The sequence below is a fragment of the Carcharhinus amblyrhynchos genome, chromosome 8 (assembly GCF_965287045.1).
Source record: "Carcharhinus amblyrhynchos chromosome 8, sCarAmb.v2.hapA, whole genome shotgun sequence".
In the NCBI taxonomy this organism is placed as follows: Eukaryota; Metazoa; Chordata; class Chondrichthyes; order Carcharhiniformes; family Carcharhinidae; genus Carcharhinus; species Carcharhinus amblyrhynchos.
The window spans coordinates 113,531,674-113,556,244 of NC_137331.1; the positions used below are offsets into that span (position 1 = coordinate 113,531,674).

Below are 24,571 nucleotides of genomic sequence, written 5' to 3' on the forward strand. Positions count from 1 at the left end.
ATGAGCTGATGGCGCAAATCAGCACAAATGGGTAAGATCTAGTGGCCATTATGGAAACATGGTTGCAGGGTGACCGGGACTGGGAACTGAATATCCAAGGGTATCAGGCGTTTAGGAAGGATAGACAGAAGGAAAAAGGAGGTGGGGTAGCTCTGTTAAAAAAGGATAATATCAGGATGGTAGTAAGAGAAGATATAGGCTCCAAAGAGCAAAATGTGGAATTGCTGTGGGTGGAAATAAGGAATAGTAAGGGGAGAAAGATACTGGTGGGTGTGGTCTATAGGCCCCCAAATAATAACTTTGAGGTGGGGCGGGCTATAAACAAACAAATAATTGATGCGTGCAGAAACGGAACAGCGATAATTATGGGGGATTTTAATATGCATACTGATCGGATGACCCAAGTCAGACGCGGTGGGCTTGAGGAAGAGTTCTTAGACTGCTGTCGGGATAGTTTTCTTGAACAGTATGTAACGGAACCTACGAGGGAGCGAGCTATCTTAGACCTGGTACTGTGCAACGAGGCAGCTAGAATTAGGGATCTTCTTGTGAGGGATCCTCTTGGGACGAGTGATCATAGTATGGTTGAATTTCTGATGCAGATGGAGAAAGTAGGGTCCCGAACCTGTGTCCTCTGTTTGGACAGAGGGGAGTATGATAAGATGAGGGCGGAATTGGCGAATGTAGATTGGGGGCATAGATTGGTTGGTAGGATGGGTGAGAAACAGTGGAGGATTTTTAAGGAGGTCTTTTTCAGTGCTCAGTAGAAATATATTCCGATAGTAAAGAAGGGCTGTAAGAGAAGAGATAACCAGCCATGGTTATCGAAGGAAATAAAGGAGAGTATTAAATTATAAGCTGATGTGTTCAGAGCGGCTAAAAATAGTGGGCGATTAGAAGATTGGGAAAAAGATTTAAAAAACAACAAAGAATGACTAAGAATGCGATAAAGGAAGGAAAAATAGACTATGAAGCTAAACTAGCTCTAAATATAAAAAAGGATAGTAAAAGTTTTTACAAATACATAAAGAGGAGGAGACTGGCTAGAGTGAATGTTGGACCCTTGGAAGACGAGAGGGGGGATTTAGCGGTGGGTGACGAGGAAATGGCTGAGGCTTTAAATAAGTTTTTTGTGTCGGTCTTCACGGAGGAGGACACAAATAGCTTGCCGGATATTAAAGATAGAAGGATGGTAGGAAATGAGGTCCTTAATGCAATTACTGTCACTAGAGAGGTAAGCTTGATAGACTAACAGGACTGAAGGTAGACAAGTCCCCGGGACTGGATGGAATGCATCCCAGGGTTCTGAAAGAAATGGCAAAGGTGATAGCAGATGCCTTAGTAATCATTTATCAAAATTCGCTGGACTCTGGGGAAGTGCCGGAAGATTGGAAAACAGCCAACGTTACACCGCTGTTTAAAACAGGTAGCAGACAAAAGGCAGGGAACTATAGGCTGGTTAGTTTAACGTCCGTAGTTGGAAAAATGCTAGAATCCATCACCAAAGAAGAAATAGCGAGGCATCAAGAAAACAACGGTTTGACCAAGCAGACGCAGCACGGATTCGTGAAGGGGAAGTTGTGTTTAACGAATTTATTGGATTTCTATGAGGATGTGACTGGTGCAGTAGACAGAGGGGAACCGGTGGATGTGGTGTTTTTAGATTTCCAGAAGGCGTTTGATAAGGTGCCTCACAAAAGGTGCTGTAAAAGGTTAGGGTGCTCAGAGTTGGGGGTAAGGTGTTAGCATGGATAGAGGATTGGTTGTCTAATAGGAAGCAGAGAATTGGAATCAATGGGTGCTATTCTGGTCAGCAGTTGGTGACTAATGGAGTGCCGCAGGGATCGGTGCTGGGGCCTCAACTGTTTATTATTTACATAGACGATCTGGAGGAGGGCGCTGAGTGTAGGGTAACGAAATCTGCTGATGAGTGGAAAAGCAAAGTGCGTGGAAGGCGCGGAAAGTCTGCAGAGAGATCTGGATAGGCTGGGTGAGTGGGCGAGGACCTGGCAGATGGAGTATAATGTTAGCAAATGTGAGGTTATCCACTTTGGTAGAAATAATAGTAGGAGGGATTATTATTTAAAGGGTGAAAAGCTGCAGCATGCTATGGTGCCGAGGGACCTGGGGGTCCTTGTGCACGAATTGCAAAAGCCCAGTCTGCAGGTGCAGCAGGTGATCAAGAAGACGAATGGAATGTTGGCCTTTATAGCGAGGGGGATAGAATATAAAAGCAAGGAGGTCTTGCTGCAACTGTACAGGGCACTGTGTGCAGTTTTGGTCGCCGCATTTGCGGAAGGATAATATTGGCCTTGGAGGGAGTGCAGAAAAGGTTCACTAGGCTGATACCAGAGATGAGGGGGCTAGCCTATGAGGACAGATTGAATAGACTGGGTCTGTACTCGGGGTTTAGAAGGCTGAGGGGGGATCATATAGAGACATATAAGATAATGAAGGGGCTAGATAGGGTAGAGGTAGAGAGATTCTTCCCGCTTAGAAAGTTTAGCAGAACTAGATGGCACAGCCTCAAAATAAGGGGGGGTGCAGTTTAGATCGGAGTTGAGGAGGGACTTCTTCACTCAAAGGGTGGTGAGTCTCTGGAATTGTCTGCCCATTGAAGTGGTGGAGGCTACCTCACTGAATATGTTTAAGTCACAGGTAGATAGGTTTCTGATAGACAAGGGATTTAAGGGTTATGGGGAGAAAGCAGGAAAGTGGAACTGATCCACTTCAGATCAGCCATCATCTTGTTGAATGGCGGGGCAGGCTCAAAGGGCTAGATGGCCTACTCCTGCTCCTATTTCTTATGTTCTTACGTTACCTGTAACACCGTGCACCTTTATCTTATGTAGCAGTCTTTGGTACAGTACCTTGTCAAATGCCTTCTGGAAATCCAGATGTATCCACAGGTTCCCCATTGTCCACTACGAATATAATGTTCTCAAAGAATTCCACCAAATTAGTCAAATATGACCTTCCTTTCATAAACCCATCTGCATCTTACCAATGGGACAATTTATATCGAGATGCCTCGCTATTTCTTCCTTAATGATAGTTCCAAGTGTTTTCCCTACTACAGAAGTTAGCTTTAATGACCTATAGTTACCCACCTTTAGTTTACCTCCATTTTTAAATAGTGGCATCACATTTGCAATTTTCCAATCTGGGAAACCACCCCAGAGCCCAGCAAATTTTGGTAAATTACCACTAGTGCATTTGCTATTTCTCCTGCCATCTCTTTTAGTATCCTGGGATACATTCCATCAGGACCAGGAAACTTGTCTACCTTTAGCCCCATTAACTTAACCAACACTACCTCTTTCGTGATAATGATAGTTTCTAGGTCCTCACCTGTCATCAATTTTTGGCATGTTATTTGTGTCTTCCACTGTGAAGACCGACACAAAATACCTGTTCTATGCCTCAGCTATTTTCTCATTTCCAGTTATTACATCCCCCTTCTCATCTTCTAAAGGACCAATGCTCACTTGAGCCACTCTTTTTTGTTTTATATATCTGTAGGAACTTTAGCTATCTGTTTACTCTATTCTGAGCTAGCTTACTCTCATAATCCATCTTACTTTTCTTTATAGCTTTTCTCGTAGCTTTCTGTTGACCTTTAAAGATTTCCCAATCCTCAAGTTTCCCACTAATCTTTGCCACTTTGTATGCATTTTCTTTCAATTTGATACCCTCTTTTATTTCCTTAGCTATCCATGGCTGATTATCTATTTTTCTACAGTCCTTCCTTATCACTGCTATATACTTTTGCTGAGCACTGTGAAAGATAACTTTGAAAGTCCTCCACTGTTCCTCAATTGTCCCACCATAAAGTTTTTGCTCCCAGTCTACCTTAGCCAAGGCCTCCCTCATCCCTTTGTAGTCTCCTTTGTTTAAGCACGAGACACCGGTATTTTAAATTCAACGATACTATGATCGCTTCTTCCAAGAGGATCCCTAGCTGCAAGATCATTAGTTATTCCTGTCTCATTACACAGGACCAAATCTAGGATAGCTTGCTCCCTCTTGGTTGCATTACATATTGTTCAAGGAAGCGATCACGGATACACTCACGTACTCCGCCTCAAGACTGTCATGATCGACCTGGTTCGACCAATTGATATGTAGATTAGAATCCCCTATGATAATTGCTGTACCATTTTTACATGCATCAGTTTTTTTTTGTTTATTTCTCGCCCCACTAGGGGCGAAATCCTGCCGACTAAACATTCTCTTCTCCATCTTGTTTACCTTCTTCATCTGGTGCGGCTTGTTCTCCTCCATGCCATCTGGATGCAGGGTTTTGTCTCATTACTGTGTTGTGCAAGGAGAACTGAAGGAAATGTGCACAAGAACACCATGGTGCAGAGCCACCACTTCCAGCACAACAGCTGCAGCAGGAAGTACAAGTCACAGCTGGGCAGGAATCACCAAACGATAAGGCAGAATGGCAGCAGGGGCTAGGCAGAAGAAAGGTTGTGATCTAACCCACAGGGCCCAATTTTACCATCAAGTGGCGCCCATTTTCAGATGTGAAAATTTGATAAAGGCGAGTGTGAGGCGAGTAGTGTGATCAGCGCCCGCCTCTGCACCAGTTCCCCCTTTACCAAAGCCCAAAATTGGCTGCAATCGGGACCACGCCCAAAATAGGCGCGATGGCCATTTACATGTATTTGCACAAATTTAAATTGACTTAATGGGCTACACGCCTAATCTTACCAGCACTTTCCCCCTTTACCACTGTGTTTGCCCATCCAGAATCGGCGCAAAACAGTCATGCTCCACAAAAGTCCAATTTGGGCACTCCAGTTGGTGAGGAGGTAAGTGCTGAATGTCCGACGGCTCTTTGCTTGAGATCGATGGGGAGGGTGGCAGCGGAAGGTGGGTCCAACAGTTTTCTGTTTGAGATCACTGAGAAGGTGGGAAGAGAGGGGGTGTCTGCTGCCACTCAGGCTGTGATCAGTGAGGCTAAAGGAGGAGCCTGCTGCCACTGTACCTATGATCAGTGAGGGGGAGCGGAGAACATAAGAACATAAGAAATAGGAGGAGTAGGCCATCTAGCCCTTCAAGCCTGCCCCGCCATTCAATAAGATCATGGCTGATCTGTCGTGGCTCAGTTCCACTTTCCCGCCCTCTCCCCATAACCCTTAATCCACTCTCTTATCAAAAACCCATCAACCCGCGTCTTAAAAATATTTAGCGAGGCAGCCTCCACCACTTCAACGGGCAGAGAATTCCAGAGATTCACCACCCTTTGAGTGAAGAAGTTCCTCCTCAACTCCGTTCTAAACCCTTTATCTTGAGGCTGTGCCCCCTAGTCCTACTGTCCTTTCTGAGTGGGAAGAGTCTCTCCACCTCTATCCTATCCATCCCATTCATCATCTTATATGTCTCAATGAGATCTCCCCTCATTCTTCTAAACTCTAACGAGTACAAGCTTAGTTTATTCAGCCTCTCCTCATAGCTCAACCCCCTCAACTCCGGTATCAGCCTAGTAAACCTCCTCTGCACTCCCTCTAAGGCCAAAATATCCTTGTGTAAGTACGGCGACCAAAACTGCACACAGTACTCCAGCTGCGGCCTCACCAATGCCCTATACAGCTGCAGCAAGACCTCCCTACTTTTATATTCAATCCCCCTCGCTATGAAGGCCAGCATCCCATTAGCCTTCCTGACCACCTGCTGCACCTGCAGGCTGGGTTTTTGCGACTCATGCACAAGGACCCCGAGGTCCCTCTGCACCGTCGCCTGCTGCAGTTTTTCGCCACGTAAGTAATAGTCCTTCCTACCATTATTCCTACCAAAATGGACCACCTCACACTTGCCAACATTAAATTCCATTTGCCAGTTCCTGGCCCATTCGCCCAGCCTATCTAGATCCTTCCTCAGGTGGTTAGGGGTAAGAGATTGGGCCTCGTGATTGGGGACTCCACAGTTATGGGGACGGATAGGAGAGTTGGAGGTAAGGGTAGGGACTCTGGGCTGGTGTGTTGCCTACCAGGGGCTGGGGTCCAGGATGTATCGGACAGAGTATTCAGGACTCTTAGGGGAGAGGGAGATCAACCCCAAGTTATAGTTCATGTGGGGACACATGACATAGGGAGATTAAGGGAAGGGGATATTAAGCAAAGATTTATGGAGTTGGGGTGGAAACTCAAGGCGAAGTCAGAAAGAGTAGTTATATCTGGACTCTTGCCTGTGCCACGGGATAGTTTAGAGAGGAATAGGGAGAGGGAAAGTTTGAACTCGTGGCTGAGGGGATGGTGCAGGAGGGAGGGGTTCAGGTACTTGAGCAATTGGGGCTCATTCTGGGGAAGGTGCGACCTCTATAAGAGGGATGGTCTACACCTGAACCAGAGGGGAATCAATATCCTGGGGGGTAAATTTGCAAAAGCGATGCAGGAAGGTTTAAACTGATTCGGAGGGGGGGAGGGATAGTGAGGAAAGGGGGTGAAAGTGAGGGGGGCATAGTTGGGGAATGCAAGGCACGGCATAGTGGGGGTGGGGCGGAGCAGGGTTTGAAATGCGTGTATTTTAATGCGAGGAGTATTCGCAATAAAGTGGATGAACTTGCAGCGTGGATCAGTACCTGGGACTTTGATGTTGTGGCCATTTCTGAGACTTGGATAGAGCAGGGTCAGGAATGGATGTTGCAGGTTCCGGGGTACAAATGCTTTAGTCGGAGTAGAGAAGAAGGTAGAAGGGGGGGTGGGGTAGCATTGCTAGTCAAGGACTGTATCACAGTGTCGGAAAGAAAGTTTGATGAGGACTTGTCAGTTGAGGTAGTATGGGCGGAGATTAGAAATAGGAGAGGAGAGGTCACCCTGTTGGGAGTCTTTTATAGACCTCCTAAAAGTTCTAGAGAGGTTGAGGAAAGGATTGCGGAGACAATCCTGGTTAGGAGTGAAAGTAATAGGGTAATTGTTATGGGGGACTTTAACTTTACGAATATTGATTGGAGTTGCTATAGTTCTAGCTCGCTAGAGGGGTCAGTGTTTGTACAAAGCGTGCAGGAAGGTTTTTTGTCTCAGTATGTAGACAGGCCAACTAGAGGTGAGGCTATATTGGATTTGGTGCTGGGAAATGAGCCAGACCAGGTGCTAGACTTGGAAGTTGGTGTGCATTTTGGTGATAGTGACCACAATTCGGTTACGTTCACCTTAGTGATGGGAAGAGATAGGCATGAACCTCGGGTCAGCAATTTTAGCTGGGGTAAGGGCGATTATGAGGCTATCAGGAGTGAATTAGGAAGCATGGATTGGATTAGGGGATTACAGGGACTGGGAACGTCTGAAATGTGGAGTTTTTTCAAGGAGCAGCTACTGCGAGTCCTTGATAGGTATGTCCCTGTCAGGCATGGTGGATTTGGTAGATCTAGGGAACCGTGGTGCACTAAAAGAGTTGAGTCGATGGTTAAAAAGAAAAAGGAGGCTTATGTTCGGATGAGATTGGAGGGCTCAGATAGTGCACTAGAAAGCTTTAGATTGGCTAGGAGGGAGTTGAAGAGTGAGTTGAGAAGGGCTAAAAGAGGACATGAGAAGACTTTGGCTGATAGGATTAAGGAGAATCCTAAGGCGTTCTATAGGTATGTCAAGAACAGAAGGTTGGTCAGGGCAAGATTAGGGCCAGTTACAGACAGCAGGGGGAAGTTGTGTGTGGAACCGGAGGAGATTGGAGAAGTATTGAACCAATATTTCTCTTCGGTGTTCATGCAGGGGGACATGAATATAGCTGAGGAGGACATTGGGTTGCAGGGGTGTAAAATAGACAGTATTACGGTTGATAAAGGGGATGTGCTGGAAATTCTTGAGGGGCTGAAAATAGATAAGTCCCCTGGTCCGGATGGGATCTACCCTAGGATTCTCTGGGAGGCTAGGGAGGTGATTGCAGAGCCTCTGGCTCAGATCTTCAGGTCGTCATTGGTCTCTGGTGTAGTCCCGGAGGATTGGAGGATAGCGAATGTTGTCCCATTGTTTAAGAAGGGGAACAGAGACTTTGCCGGGAATTATAGACCGGTGAGTCTTACTTCTGTTGTGGGCAAGGTTTTAGAAAAAATTATTAGGGATAGGATTTATAGTTATTTGGAGTGTAATGAATTGATTAGAAATAGTCAGCATGGTTTTGTAGCGGGTAGGTCGTGCCTTACTAACCTTATTGAGTTTTTTGAGAAGGTGACCAAAGAGGTGGATGGGGGCAAGGCAGTTGACGTGGTATACATGGATTTTAGTAAGGCGTTCGATAAGGTTCACCATGGTAGGCTTCTGCAGAAAATGCAGATGTATGGGATTGTGGGTAATCTAGGAAGTTGGATCAGGAATTGGCTATCAGATAGGAGACAGAGGGTGGTGGTGGATGGTAAATATTCATCATGGAGTACAGTTACGAGTGGTGTGCCTCAGGGATCTGTTTTGGGGCCACTGTTGTTTGTAATTTTTATTAATGATCTGGATGAGGGTATAGTTGGGTGGATTAGTAAATTTGCTGATGACACCAAAATTGGAGGTGTGGTAGATTGTGAGGAAGGGTGTCATAGTCTGCAGGGAGACTTAGATAGGTTGCAGAGCTGGGCCGAGAGGTGGCGGATGGAATTTAATGCGGAGAAGTGTGAGGTAATTCACTTTGGTAGGAGCAACAGATGTGTCGAGTATAGGGCTAACGGGAGGACTTTGAATAGTGTGGATGAACAGAGGGATCTAGGTGTGTGTGTACATAGATCCCTGAAAGTTGGGAATCAAGTAGATAAGGTTGTTAAGAAGGCGTACGGTGTCTTGGCGTTTATTGGTAGGGGGATTGAATTTAGGAGTCGCAGTGTAATGTTGCAACTGTACACTACTCTAGTGCGGCCGCACTTGGAGTACTGTGTGCAGTTCTGGTCCCCGCGTTACAAGAAGGATGTGGAGGCGTTGGAGAGGGTGCAGAGGAGGTTTACTAGGATGGTGCCTGGTATGGTGGGGAGGTCCTATGAGGAGAGACTGAGGGATTTAGGGTTGTTTTCGTTGGAAAGAAGGCGGCTAAGAGGGGATCTTATTGAAACATATAAGATGATTAGAGGTTTAGATAGGGTGGATAGTGATAGCCTTTTTCCTCGGATGGAGAAAGCTAGCACGAGGGGGCATGGCTTTAAATTAAGGGGGGGTAGCTACAGGACGGATGTCAGGGGTAGGTTCTTTACCCAGCGGGTGGTGAGGGATTGGAATGCCCTGCCTGCTGCAGTTGTAAATGCGTCTAGTTTGGGGGCGTTTAAGAGATCTCTGGATAGGTTTATGGACGAAAAGGGATTGGTATAGGCTAGTGGGTCATTGTTTTTGTAACTGGTCGGCGCAACATCGTGGGCCGAAGGGCCTGTTCTGCGCTGTAATGTTCTATGTTCTATGTTCTATGTTCTGCAGACTCTCCACACCCTCCGCGCAATTTGCCGTTCCACCAATCTTGGTGTCATCAGCGAATTTCGACACTAAACACTTGGTTCCCTCCTCCAGATCATCTATATAAATGGTAAATAGCTGAGGCCCCAGCACCGACCCCTGGGGCACTCCACTAGTCACCAACCGCCAATCCGAATAGCACCCATTAATCCCCACTCTCTGCCTCCTATTTGACAACCAATCCTCTATCCACGCTAAGGAGGAGGGGCCTGTGATCTGTGTGGTGAGGAGGTGGGGGGATAAGGGGTTCGGCAATGTTGTGCTGGTGGAGCAATGTCTGTGGGGGCCAGGGATGGTATTATCTGACCCAGAAGTGAAGTGGCAGGGGAATGACATTCTATCTTTTTTTGTGCATGTGCAGTTGGAGGCACTGATCAGAGCAGGATTTCGGGAGCATTAAGCCCCACCCATAGGTTTCTGCAGCGCGATTTGGAATTGCTGATTTCTTTTCAGACAGAGTGCGTATGGGGGATGCCTGAGAACGGGTCTAAAAGCCGGATCTGAAACGCTTCCAGTTTCAAGTCTACCCAGCACGTAGAATTAGAATGGTAAAATAGGACCCTGACTCTTCACGACACAAGTACCTATTGATTATGTTGTGGGACTGATTATTTAGAGGCCTGTCTGAATGAGTTAGAGATAATTTGAGTAGCCCCACAGCAGCTGTGGAATTTAACCACCAGTTAACCTTATGCAACCTTACGTTGCATAAGGTTAAATCACATGGGATCCAGGGTAAGGTATCTAAATGGATACAAAATTGGTTTCTTGGCAGAAGCCAGAAGGTCGTTGTAGAGGGCTGTTTTTCAAACTGGAGACCTGTGACCAGCAGTGTGCCTCAGGGATCAGTGCTGGGCCCACTGTTGTTTGTCATTTATATTAATGATTTGGATGAGAATATAGGAGGCATGGTTAGTAAGTTTGTAGATGACACCAAGATTGGTGGCATAGTGGACACTAAAAAAAGTTATCTCCGATTGCAACAGGATCTTGATCAATTGGGCCAGTGGGCTGGCAAATGGCAGATGGAGTTTAATTTAGATAATTGTGAGGTGATGCATTTTGTAAATTGAACCAGGGTAGGACTTACTCAGTTAATGGTAGGGCATTGGGAAGAGTTAAAGAACAGAGAGATCTAGGGGTACATGTTCATAGCTCTTTGAAAGTGGAGTCACAGGTAGGCAGAGTGGTGAAGAAGGCATTCAGCATGCTTGATTTCATTGGTCAGAACACTGGGACGCCTTGTTGAAGTTGTACAAGACATTGGTAAGGCTACATTTGGAATATTGTGTACAGTTCTGGTCACCCTGTAATATAAAGGAATATTATTAAACTAGAAAGAGTGCAGAAGAGATTTACTAGGATGCTACTGGGATTTGAATTATAAGGACAGGCTGGATAGTCTGGGACTTTTTTCTCTAGAGCATAGAAGGCTGAGGGGTGATCTTATAGACATCTATAAAATAATGGGGGGCACAGGTCAGCTAGATAGTCAATATATTTTCCCAAAGATAGGGGAGTCTAAAAATAGAGGACATAGGTTTAAGTGAGAGGGGAGAGATACAAAGCTGTCTAGAGGGGCAATTTTTTTTCACACAGACAGTGGTGAGTGTCTGGAACAAGTTGCCAGAGGTAGTAGTAGAGGCGGGTATAATTTTGTCTCTTAAAAAGCATTTAGACAGCTACATGGGTAAAATGGGTATAGAGGGATATGGGCCAAATGTGGGCAATTAGGATTATCTTAGGGGTTTAGAAAAGAAGGGCGGCATGGACAAGTTGGGCTGAAGGGCCTGTTTCCATGCTGTAAACCTCTATAACTCTATGACTATTATCATGAGAATGCACTGTTATAAAATATGTCTGATTTATTGTTTTTGAGAAAACCATTCTACAGTTTGATCACATGACTCAAATATTTCCATCATCTTACCATTTGCCCCTTCACTGCAAAGACAAATCTAATCATATATATTGGGTGGAATTTTCCAAAGAAATGACAAAATGTAAGGTTCTGACTGAAAACTCTAGAAGCACTGCCAGGGTTTCTCAACAGATCTTCTGACATTGTCAAAAAAAAATTAGGGGCATAGTTTGCACCATCACACTGGCAGGGTTGGGTCTGATAGCAGGGAAGGTTGACTTCACAAAAATCAGTACCATTTTCAAAGGGCGCCCTGATCTGCAAAAAAATTATAGACACCCTCCCAACCCCTTCATAGCTATGGACGGCTCCCCCAAATGTTTCAGGGTGAACTCCCCACTCCCCACACCATAGAAGTATCGGGAGGCTCTTTCCCTCTCTGCCATCACCCCCACGGCCTGCACCCTTCTCCCCCAACACAAAGGGGAACCTGCACCCCCCAAATAAAGGAAGGTAACTCCCCAGCAGTGCCCACTTTAGTGCCCCTTGACAATGTCCAGTCTTGGCCCTCAATCCCTAGGGCTTTCAGACACCTCCGCATCCCCAGCCTGGTCTTTTTGACTGATTTTCGTTAGTGAATTGTGCCAGTGTGACATCACAATGCTGAGAGCAACATTCAATGGGACCAGACAATACAGCAAAAGGAAGTTAATTTTTAAAGTGAATCAAATTTGGTGTGAACATGATTACATCACCAGCAGGGCAGTAGATAGGATTGTGAACCGAGGTCTTACCATTGTAAATCTCATTATGGTCTGTTAATTTTTTTTGTGGTTTTTATTCCAATTCAATCAAATCAAGTCCAATTCAGAGTCTCAACAGGTTGAGAAATTCCTGATCCAAGCTGACAAGACTGTCTTGGGCTTGATCTACATGATCCAAGCTGATTGGAGTAGGCATAGCTCCTCCTCCAAGGCTTGATCTCATTTGCATTTTAGCCAAAAAGCTGAGATAGCGCTTTTAAAAATTGCTTCAAATTAAGCTAAAATGTAACCTAATGACTTCAACCAAGCACAGCATGTCGATACGACACTTGATCTTAGCCAAAAGGCTGAGAAGCGATAGCCATCGTAACTTTTGCATTTGGCAAATGGGCTTGCTAAATTTCACCCACTGTTAGCTGCTCAGCTACATCAAATTCAGGCATTAATTAAACACAATTTTTAAGATGTTCTTACTGTCGACATCAAGCATTCTGTTTTATTTCACTTTCCATATAGTAGGAGTATTTGCAATATTCAAATGCATATCTAACACAAAGAAAACACAACAATGAGCATATACATTACCATGCACAGTTAATCTAGTCAGTTTTTTAAAAAATCTCATATCAAGGTTCGATTAAACTGGACAATTTATCACAAGAAACTTCCGTGCACATCTTGACAGAAGAATGAAAACAGGAAGCGCTAGAAATCTGCAGTGGCTTAAATTGTGTCACTTTACACTCCTGTGAAGGGACTGGGAACATTGCACAACATTGAAGATGCTGTGTAAATGCAACTTGTTGGTTACATGACACTGTCAGTGAAGAGAAGGTTTGATATTTTGGTTTTGCCCTATGTCAAAATACCTCTTGTGCAGGAATACATGCTTGAAATTTATAGAACAAAGAACAAAGAAAAGTACAACACAGGAACATGCCCTTCGGCTCTCCAAGCCTGCGCCGATCATGTTGCCCTATCTAAACTGAGAAAATCTTGTGCCTCACCTCGGTCCATACCTTCTATCCATGTACCCATTCAGATGCATCTTAAATGTTGCAATCGTGACTGCTTCCACTATCTCCTCTAGCAGCATGTTCCAGCCACCCATACTCTCTGCGTGCAAAACTTCACCCGCACATCTCCCATAAACTTTCTCCCTCTCATCTTAAACCTGTGCCTCTTTGTAATTGACCCTTCCGCTCTGGGAAAAAACCTCTGACTATCTGACTACCCTGTTTATGCCTCTCATAATTTTGTAGACCTCTATCAGGTCTCACCTCAGCCTCCATCTTTCTAGCGAAAACAGTCCTAGTTTAATCAACCTCTCCTCATAGTCAACACCCTCGAGACCAGGCAACATCCTGATGAACATCCCACATCCTTCTGGTAGTGTGGCGACCAGAACTACACACAACCCTCCAAATGCAGCCTCACCAATGTTTTATACAGCTGCAACTCTTAAACTCAATACCCTGGCATTGTATTTCTTTTTATAGTGCTGACTGATCTGTCGGAAGATTTCCAGAGTTCCAATTTTTATAGCAATTTCCAGCAATTATAGTTTTTCCCTTTTCAATGATCTTTTCACAGTTTTGTATTTTGGCAGCCAAGATCAAAAAAAACAGAGTTAGGAATTCCAATGCAAGAAATTTAAAAGTGCATTGCCTTCATGAAAAAATGTTTGACACCCTTATTTTGGTGATGAATTATCACAATAGAGATGAATTATCTCATATCACAATGTTGTGTACACCCAGCACTTAAATTTCTAGTCTAAAACACGAATGTAAAAAATAATTGGATTTCAAACAATCCATATAATTCAGTTAACATGGCTTCTTGTCACTTTTTTCTCAATATGTTGATATTTGAGCCAAAAGCCGCTTTCCCCGCACTACAATTGCTGTAAAATACATTGTAACTCTGGCAAACAGTAATGCACACCAATATTTTTTGGACGCTTTACTATGCCCTACAGATGGATTCTATTAAACCTTCACTTACCTTCAGCTTTCAATCTTCCTGTTTCACATAAGCTTTTTCATCTCTCTCTCTACTTTATTACCACTATTATGGCCATAGCTCCTCTCATCTTTCTTGCCTTAATCCCCTTAAATCCTAGATATCTCAAATTACTTACTCTTCCAGCATATTGAAGATTCATTAAATCTATTCTAAATCATTTTTTCTCAATGAATGTAATTTCTTACCTTTTTAGACCTGAGCTTGTAATTTAATTATTACTTTTTGCTTTGACTGTCTTCCATCTTTTTAAGCTTTAACAGTGATCTGCATTAAGTAGTACCATGTCCTCCACTCATTTCTCAATGAATTATTAGACATAAGAACATAAGAAATAGGAGCAGGAGTAGGCCATCTAGCCCCTCGAGCCTGCCCCGCCATTCAATAAGATCATGGCTGATCTGAAGTGGCTCAGTTCCACTTTCCTGCTTCCTCCCCATAACCCTTAATCCCCTTGCCTACCAAAAACCTATCTACCCGTGTCTTAAATATATTTAGCGAGGTAGCCTCCACCACTTCAACGGGCAGAGAATTCCAGGATTCACCACCCTTTGAGTGAAGAAGTTCCTCCTCAACTCCGTTCTAAACTGTCCCCCCCTTATCTTGAGGCTGTGCCCTCTAGTCCTGCTGTCCTTTCTGAGCGGGAAGAACCTCTCAACCTCTACCCTATCCATCCCCTTCATCATCTTATAGACCTCCAAAATCACAAAGCTATAGAAAGAACTACCTCTTTGAGGTCATTGGCATTTGATATAATTTTCTGATGTTAATGTTGGTAAGAGATCCTGAACAAACTGTTCATAACAAACAAATACATAATTCCAATCAGCTAGTTGTTCTCACTTTCAACTAACATTGTTGGTTCAAGGCCAGTTCAAGAGTTCAATGCATAAAGAAAATTTAGATAAATATCATGAATAAAATTGCATTTATGTAGCATCTTTAATGTGGTACGATGTTCCTGGTCACTTCAGCGGAATGTTACATGTCAAAATTTGACATTGACCCACAGAAGGAGATGCTGGGTGGGATTCTCTAGCCTGTCAGCTACGTGTTTCTCAGCTGAGAGAGGCATTGTACTATTCATTGGTGACGAGATTCTCTGGACCCACTTCCTTGGTTAGCCATAGTTGATTTATTCCTCTCTTGGAATCTTTCCTCCTCATTGGAATATATTTTTGCTGAAAGTCATGAATTACCTCCTTAAATCCTGCCACTGTTTGCTTTCTGTCTTTCTAGCTAATCTGTCTGCCCTGCCCACTTTAGCTAACTCTTTTCTCATTTCATTGTAATTTCCTTTATTTAAGTTAAACACAATTGTTTCTGACCCAAGTTTCTCACTCTCAAACTGAATATTAAATTCTATCACGGAATGATCATTACTTGCTGAGTGATTTTTTACTCTGAGGCCATTTATTAAGCGTGCCTCTTACTCATTACCAGATCCAAGATAGCCTGTTCCCTGGTTGGCTCCATGATATATTGCTCTAGGAAGCTATACCTAATGCACTCTATGAATTTGCTGTCATAGCTGTGTTTCCAACTTGACTAACTCAATCAACATGAAGATTAAAGTCATGCATAATCATTGCTCTATTCTTTCTCCATGCTACTACTATTTGTGCATAGCTCAATGCACAACTTGTCAGATATACAAGAAACTATTTTTACAGGTTTGTATGGCTGGAAGAGGTTATAGCGATAGATGAAGTCAAAGACAGATTTGAAACAAGTCTGATAAATTTAAGGTATTGCTGGAGCAGGAAGTAATGTAAATCAAAAGCACAAGGGTAATGGGTGAATCAGGGTTTCATGCAAGTCAGGATACAAACAGTAACAATTTGGATGAACAGAAATTGATAGAATATAGGAGGCCACCGAGTAGAGATTTGGAATAATGAAATCTGGATACAACTAAAGCATGAATAGGCTGAGGCTGGGGCAGATGAACAATACTATGTGAGTGGAAGTAGGCAGTAATGGTGGTGGAGAAGATGGGGTGGGCGACACAGTTTAAGGCCAGATAGGATGCCAGGTTTATAAACTTGGCCTGGGAGAGGTATGGCATTCATGGCTAGAAAACGGAATTTATTTCTGGAGCTGAAGACAAAAACTTTACTCTTCCTAATATTTAATTGGAGCAAGTTTCTGCTCATCCAAAACTAGATGCTGGGCAAGCAACTTTAATGTTTAATGCACTTAGTGCAGTGCTATGGCAATGCTGCATTGTCAATGTTTTTAGGTGAGAGATTAAACTAACTGCTTTTCCTCTCAAACAGATACAAAAGAACACATAGTTTTCAAAGAACTGAGAGTTTTTCTGGTGTCCCAGCCAATATCTCTTTCTCAACTGTGGTTAAAGCACAGTACCTGGCTATTAGCAGCTTGTAGGACCATGCTAAGGGGGGGTAGCTACAGGACGGATGTCAGGGGTAGGTTCTTTACCCAGCGGGTGGTGAGGGATTGGAATGCCCTGCCTGCTGCAGTTGTAAATGCGTCTAGTTTGGGGGCGTTTAAGAGATCTATGGATAGGTTTATGGACGAAAAGGGATTGGTATAGGCTAGTGGGTCATTGTTTTTGTAACTGGTCGGCGCAACATCGTGGGCCGAAGGGCCTGTTCTGCGCTGTAATGTTCTATGTTCTATGTTCTATGCTAGATGCAAATTGTTGGATTTGTCTGCACTTCAAAAGTAAATAGTTCTGAAATGTTTCTAGACAGAGGATGAGAAAGGATGCAATTAATATGCAAATTAGATTTTTCTATCCAGTCTAGATATCTGCAAATAAGATGGTGGGCAAAATTTTACCCAAAAATGACAAGGGTGTTGTTTCCAACAAGAAAGTCATTGTGCTTCTCTCCAGGTTGGTTTTCTTTCCAGATCTTACTGCACTCTGCCAAAAAATAATCAAGAGGGTGTGGTTCACACCATCATATGAGGGGCAGGGGAGGGGGGGGACTCAACACACCAGCAAAATCCCACACCCTGATCAGAGCCTGAGTAACTGCCACCTCCCCCCACCCCCCCAACCCTCCCAGGTGAACCTTTTGTAAATGGCACCAAAGTGATGTCACACCAGTAAAAGTAGGGAAGGTGGTAAAAGAGGTAGAGGAGTAGCATTGTTAATCAAGGATAGTTCAACAGCTGCTGAAAGGCATTTCGTGGGGATCTGCCTAATGAGGTAATATGGGCTGAAGTTAGAAATAGGAAAGAAGCGGTCATATTGTTAGTTTTCTATAGACCCTCAAGTAGTAATAAAGATATGGAGGAGGAAATGGCAAAGCAGATTATGGATAGATGTGGCGTTCACAGGGTAGTTATCATGGGTGACTCTAACTTTCCAAATATTGATTGGGACCTTTAGGTCGAATAGTTCGGATGGGCCATTTTTTGTACAGTATGTGCAGGAGGGTTTCCTGACACAATATGTGGATAAGCTGACAAGAGGTGGGACTCTCAACACTAAAGATATTATATCAATGCTGTTCTTATTATAAGAGGCCTTTGAGGAATGGGCGTTGTTGAGAGCATGTTGAAGAGGCAATCCTGGGGTGGTGTGGACCTTATTAGAGGGCATTGAATGGCAAACATGCCAATCTTGGGGGAGTGATGGCCATGGACAGTATGTCAGTCACTTAAGGATTTTGGCTCTAGGGGTGAGAGTCATGATACTGTGAGGCAGAGGGCACAGTCACAGTCAGAGGAGGCATCTGTATCCTGTAAGTCAGTCACTGAAAGTCATCGCTAGGGGTTGGGGAGGGAAGGCAGCATATTTGATGGTCTCGTGGCAGGCCCAGAAAGTTAGGGTGCATGTGGCCTCAAGGAAGAGAGCGGTCAGACAAAGGTATGGGCACATTAAAAGGGTGCAGGGGGAGAACAGGGATATTCATATGGATAATGAAGGATTCAAAGGTTCAAAGATGCTACGACAATGAATGAATGAACACCACTTAACAATCACCAGGCAAAAGTGTTCTCTTCCTGTTGGGGAACACTTCGCAGTTACAAGCATTCAGCCTCTGATATTTGGGTAAGCATTCTCCAAGGTGGCCTTCACAACACATGACAACGCAGAGTCGCTGAGCAGAGACTGATAGCCAAGTTCTGCACATATGAGGACAGCCTCAACTGGGATCTTGGGTTCATGTCACACTATCTATAACCCCCACGACTTGCCTGGGCTTGCAAAATCTCACCAACTATCCTGGCTGGAAACAATTCACACCTCTTTAACCTGTGCTTAACCCTCACTCCATTCACATTGTCTGTACCTTTGAAGACTTGATCACTTGTGACAACTCGCATTCTAACCATTATCTTGTAAGTTGAGTCTGTGTCTATGTATGCCCTGTTAGTGGCTCTGGCTCTGTTTGTGTCGCTGGATTCCGGGGAAGTGCCAGAAGATTGGAAAACAGCTAATGTTACGCCGTTGTTTAAGAAGGGTGGCAGGCAAAGGGCAGGGAATTATAGGCCGGTTAGTTTAACGTCTGTTGTAGGTAAAATGTTAGAATCCGTCATCAAGGAGGAAATAGCGAGGCATCTTGAGGGGAATTGCTTGATACAGTAGACGCAGCACGGTTTCGTTAAGGGGAAGTCGTGTCTGACAAATTTATTGGAGTTCTATGAGGATGTGTCTAGGGCGGTGGATAGAGGAGAGCCGGTGGATGTGGTCTTTCATGATTTTTAGAAGGCGTTTGACAAGGTACCTCACAAGAGGTTATTGCAGAAGGTAAGGGGGCATGGAGTTGGGGGTAGGGTGTTAGCATGGATAGAGGATTGGTTGTCAAATAGGAGGCAGAGAGTGGGGGTCAATGGGTGTTATTCGGATTGGCGGTTGGTGACTAGTGGAGTGCCCCAGGGGTCGGTGCTGGGGCCTCAGCTATTTACCATTTATATAGATGATCTGGAGGAGGGAACCAAGTGTATGGTGTCGAAATTTGCTGATGATACCAAGATTGGTGGAACGGCAAATTGCGCGGAGGGTGTGGAGAGTCTGCAGAAGGATCTAGATAGGCTGGGCGAATGGGCCAGGAACTGGCAAATGGAATTTAATGTTGGCAAGTGCGAGGTGGTCCACTTTGGTAGGAATAATGGTAGGAAGGACTATTACTTACGTGGTGAAAAACTGCAGCAGGTGGCGGTGCAGAGGGACCTCGGGGTCCTTGTGCATGAGTCGCAAAAACCCAGCCTGCAGGTGCAGCAGGTGGTCAGGAAGGCTAATGGGATGCTGGCCTTCATAGCGAGGGGGATTGAATATAAAAGTAGGGAGGTCTTGCTGCAGCTGTATAGGGCATTGGTGAGGCCGCAGCTGGAGTACTGTGTGCAGTTTTGGTCGCTGCACTTACGCAAGGATATTTTGGCCTTGGAGGGAGTGCAGAGGAGGTTTACTAGGCTGATACCGGAGTTGAGGGGGTTGAGCTATGAGGAGAGGCTGAATAAACTAGGCTTGTACTCGTTAGAGTTTAGAAGAATGAGGGGAGATCTCATTGAGGCATATATGATGATGAATGGGATGGATAGGATAGAGGTGGAGAGACTCTTCCCGCCCAGAAAGGACAGTAGGACTAGGGGGCACAGCCTCAAGATAAAGGGGGGGGCAGTTTAGAACAGAGTTGAGGAGGAACTTCTTCACTCAAAGGGTGGTGAATCTCTGGAATTCTCTGCCCGTTGAAGTGGTGGAGGCTGCCTCGCTAAATATTTTTAAGACGCAGGTTGATGGGTTTTTGATAAGCGAGGGGATTAAGGGTTATGGGGAGAGGGCGGGAATGTGGAACTGAGCCATGACAGATCAGCCATGATCTTATTGAATGGCGGGGCAGGCTCGAAGGGCTAGATGGCCTACTCCTGCTCCTATTTCTTATGTTCTTATGTGAATACAACTCTTCACTCACCTGAGGAAGGAGCAACACTCTGAAAGCTTATGCTACCAAATAAACCTGTTGGGCTTTAACCAGGTGTTGTGAGACTTCTTACTGTGCCTACCCCAGTCCAACACGGGCATCTCCACATCAGACTTCCAAGGTAACAGGGGAGGTTGGATATTAATAGGAAGAATGATAATCAGGAGGCAGAAGAACGACAGGGACTTCTTGGAAGATAGGGAGATGTTGAAAGCTGGCCTCCCACAAGATAGTCAGTAGCACCATTTTTGAGTTTGCCTTACAATGACACTGTTCGAAAACAAGCTAGAAAGAACATCAATTGGAAAACAGTCTCAGGGCATATGGTGTCAATTGGCATCTGATCTTTACTGAGGCAATCCAAAAATCAATGTCCATGTCTGCTGTGCAGAGGCAGTGGAGCCCTATAAACCTCTATCTTCCCAGTGCACTGGATTCAAGACAGTCAAGGCACCATGCCTGCAGTCAGTACTTAAATGCAAAGACTGGGCATCCACAGTTATTGTCAAGGTCACTGGAAGACAACCAACACAGGTTGATTGTGCTGGATTTTCTGACCAAATTTAGACTTTTTTTGTGAATATACAGCCACATCTGAGGGGAAGTTCAGCCATCTGTTGTCCTCCAGGGTGATATCATCCTGCGAGGAGTGGCCTTTGTTAGTGATGCGCAGACTAACAGAAAGTCATGGGTTAGAGGCTGCATCCTTGCCTTGTATATGGAGGGAAGAAGAAAGACTCAAATGCTGACAAGGAGAAGCTAAATCCATAGACTTTTGGCATGGCCAACAGATGACAGAAGATGCAACTCACACACGGAGATTAATGAAAGGCAGGTGCATTTACTTGTCCAGGAGTGTGGTAGCTCATATTTGCCATGTTCCCCAAGAGGAACTGACATGGCACAGACTTGGTGGGTATCCAACTCTGGTGGCTGTAGGGCACTGTTGAACTGATCATTTTTTGCTGTAGATACTTGCACAGCTTCACTGGGGACCTCTGCAATGAAGCATTCTGAAGTGTCTCTCAGTTTAAATAACAAGTTGCCTTTGTATTTTTCTGACCAAAATGGATAACCTTACACCTATCCACGTTAAACTTCATCTGCCAAATTTTGGCCCACTCACCTAACCTATTCACATTCGTTTGTAAATTTCTTATTTCTTTATTGCAACTTACTATCTCACCTATGTTAGTGTCATCTGTAAATTTGGCTACAGTATCTTCTATTTCTGCATCCAAGTCATTAAAATAGATGGTAATAGTTGCGCTGAAAGGACCAAACACTGTAGCACCTCACGAGTTATATCTTGTCGATCCAAAAAAGACCCATTTATCCTAACTCTGCTTTCTATTGGTTAGCCAGTTCTCTATACAAGCTAATAAATTACCCCTAATCCCATGTGATCTTACCTTGTGTATTATCCTTTTGTGCAATGCCTTATCAAATGCCTTCTGGAAGTCCAGATATACTACAAATACAGGATCCCCATGATCAAGTGCATTGACCCGAACAGGCACTGGAATGTAGCGACTAGGAGATTTTCACATAACTTCATTGCAATGTTAATGTAAGCCTACTTGTGACTAATACATTTTTAAAAATCTACTTGTTACATCTTCAAAGGGCTCTGGCAAATTAGTCTAACACAACTTTGCTATTCATAAAATCATGCCGACTCTGAGGGAAAAAATTTTGACTTTGCAACTGTCCTATTGTTATTTCCTTAATAATAGATTCTAACAATTTCCCACAAACATGTGAAACTAACTGGTTTAAAGTTCCCTACTTTCTGCCTCCTTCCCTTTTTGAATAAGGGCATTATATTAGCATTTTTCCAATCCACTGAAAATTTTCCTGCATCCAGCGAATTTTGGAATATTATAGCCAATGGATCCACTATCTCTGCTGCCACTTACTTCCTTTAAGACCCTACGATGTAGGCCAGTAGGCCCTGGTGACATGTCTGCCTTCAATCCCAATAATTTTCTCAGCACTTTTTCCCTATTGATGATTGTTCTTGATGAAGTTCCTTCTTTCCAATTACCTCGGCATTACATATTACTATTGGGATGGTAATAGTATCCTCCATTGTGAAAACTGAGGCAAAATACTGATTGTGTGTCTCCGCCATTTTTGTGTTCCCCATTATTAACTCCCCAGTCTCATCCTCCAAGGGCCCAATTCTTCAATTTGTGTACTTATAGAAGCTTTTGCTATCCTTTTTATATTTTCTGCTGGTTTTCTGTGATAATTTACCTTTGCTCTTTTTATTACCTTCTTAGTAACCCTTTGTCGATCATTATAAGTTTCCCAATCTTCCAGCCTGCCTTTGCAACATGGTATTCATAAGAACATAAGAAATAAGACTTTTCCATAGTTTTTATCTTATTACCTTTAACTTGCATAGGCATGGATATTTCTTCCCCCCCTACAATCTTTCTTCCTGTCTGGAATGTATTCTAGATGGGAGGAATTGAATATCTCCCTAAACATCTGCCATTGATCATCAACTGTCTTCCTGTCCAGTCCACTTGGGCCAAATATGTCCTCATGCCTATGTAATTATATTTGTTTAAGACCAGAATGCTAGTGTGAGATGCACTCATGCCTGTATGACAGCAGCTTAGCAAGGCACCTCTAAGACAAGACACATTTGTCAGTAGTTAGTGCTTGACTGTCTTGAGAGGCAGCTGCATCTGGACAGCACCATTATCCCAAATGCCAACACTCATGCATTATTAATGCAGAGGTAGGATTGTGGTACTGAGCCCCAGATGGCAATGGATTTCAGGATGCAGTGGTCTGAATTACAACAGCGTGCACCCAACGCTGGGATTGAGTTAGCATTGCTCTCACAGAGAGCAGTTCAGCACAACCATTGTGTGATTATTGACAAACACTCATAACTTTTCATTTGCCGAAAGCCAATCAATTTTACATCCTGTATTGCTTGGCATTTGGGAGGGACATGGCCCAGTCAGTTTTAACATAGTAGTTTAACTTATTCTTTTCATTGATATTGCTGAACACTCAAAAGATGTGCCAGAGCATCACTTCCATACCATTACAGTCCTCAACAATGTCCATCCCTCAAAGGCCCCTCATAATAAGAACAGCATTGATGTAATACCTTTAATGCGAGTAAAACATTCCAAATAAAGAACTTCACCAGAGCATTCTTTGCCAAATGTGGACACCAAGTCACATGAGATATAACCTAAAGCTTACTCAAGGAGAGACTGAGAAATAAATATTCAGGGAGGGAATTCCATACAGCCTTGGCAACTGTAAGCATAGGCACCAATGGTGGGGTGATGGAAATTGAGATTGTATGGGAGTCCAAAATTGGAGAAAGGAAAAGATCACAGAGGATTTTCAAGCAAGAAACCATGAGACATGAATGATTTGAATACTAGGATGAGAAATTAAATTTTGCAATGTTGCCAGGTTGGAAGCTAAGGAGGGCCAAGGGGCAAACGGTCTGCTACCTCCTCAACAAATTTAACGAAGTTTGTCCAGTACAATTCCTTTTAAAATCTGTCAATGCTATTCCTAATTCATTGCAACATCTACCGTTGGCCAGAAAGGCACCAGGAATGGTTGCACTTGCACATTTGGCAAGCACTGTGGCCACCGATGCAAAAATATCTGTCAGCTAAAAAAATGCTTACTATAAGTAAGTCCCTTAGTTTAATAAACCTGGATTTTATTGACCGAGACCTTTTTTTTTGCATTGTTTTGCAAGCCACTGTCTATTCACTATCTTCATCACAGTTATAATTAGATCATAAAAATAGAATAGATCATAGAAGCCCTACAGTGCAGAAAGAGGCCATTCAGCCCATCGAGTCTGCACCGACCACAATCCTACCCAGGCCCTACCTCCATATCTATCCACTAATCCCACTAACCTACGCATCTCATCTCACTAAGGGGCAATTTTAGCATGGTCAAACAACCTAACCCGCACATCTTTGGGCTGTGGGAGGAAACCGGAGCACCTGGAGAAAACCCACACAGACACGAGGAGAATATGCAAACTCCACACAGACAGTGACCTAAGCCAGGAATTGAACCCAGATCCCTGGAGCTGTGAAGCAGCAGTGCTAACCACTGTGCTACTGTGCCACCCATTTCAAGAATTCAATAATAGAAAGTAGAGCTGGACTTAAAAATATCTCTGATTTTAAACAGTCATAGACTATTGTGCTTTTCTTCAGTGGTTTGAATAAATAAATCATAAATAAAATTATCAGATGTGGCTCAAGATTATTACCCTGGGATTAAGAGCCCCACTAACTACCAATTAAGCTAACCAGGCTGTGCGGGAACATGCTCCACAAAGTCTTTCCAACATAGCCCCAAAAAATGCACAAAAAGCTTTTTAGTCACGCACAGATTGCAACAAAGGAATTACAGAATGAAGTGTAATTTTATGGTTTGTAGTGTTAGCTATAAACTTTAATTGCAAGCAGCTTTTTCTTCAGTAAGGTTGAGAAATGCCTGTAGAGAAATATATTGCATTGATTGCTTTGTCCAAAGATGTGAGAGTTAGGTTGATTGGTCATGCTAAAATTGCCCCTCAGTATCCTG

At 43.8% G+C, this 24,571-nt stretch overlaps 1 protein-coding gene and 1 non-coding gene across 2 annotated transcripts in view; both read right to left on the reverse strand.

Moving 5' to 3' along the window:
- The window catches only part of LOC145346843 (piezo-type mechanosensitive ion channel component 2-like), an 895,380-nt gene that overhangs the window by 477,605 nt on the left and 393,204 nt on the right, over nt 1-24,571 (reverse strand). The window lies entirely within an intron of this gene.
- Nucleotides 12,218-12,409, reverse strand: LOC145347171 (U2 spliceosomal RNA). Its single transcript, XR_013887815.1, has one exon. It is a non-coding gene; the product is annotated as a U2 spliceosomal RNA (small nuclear RNA).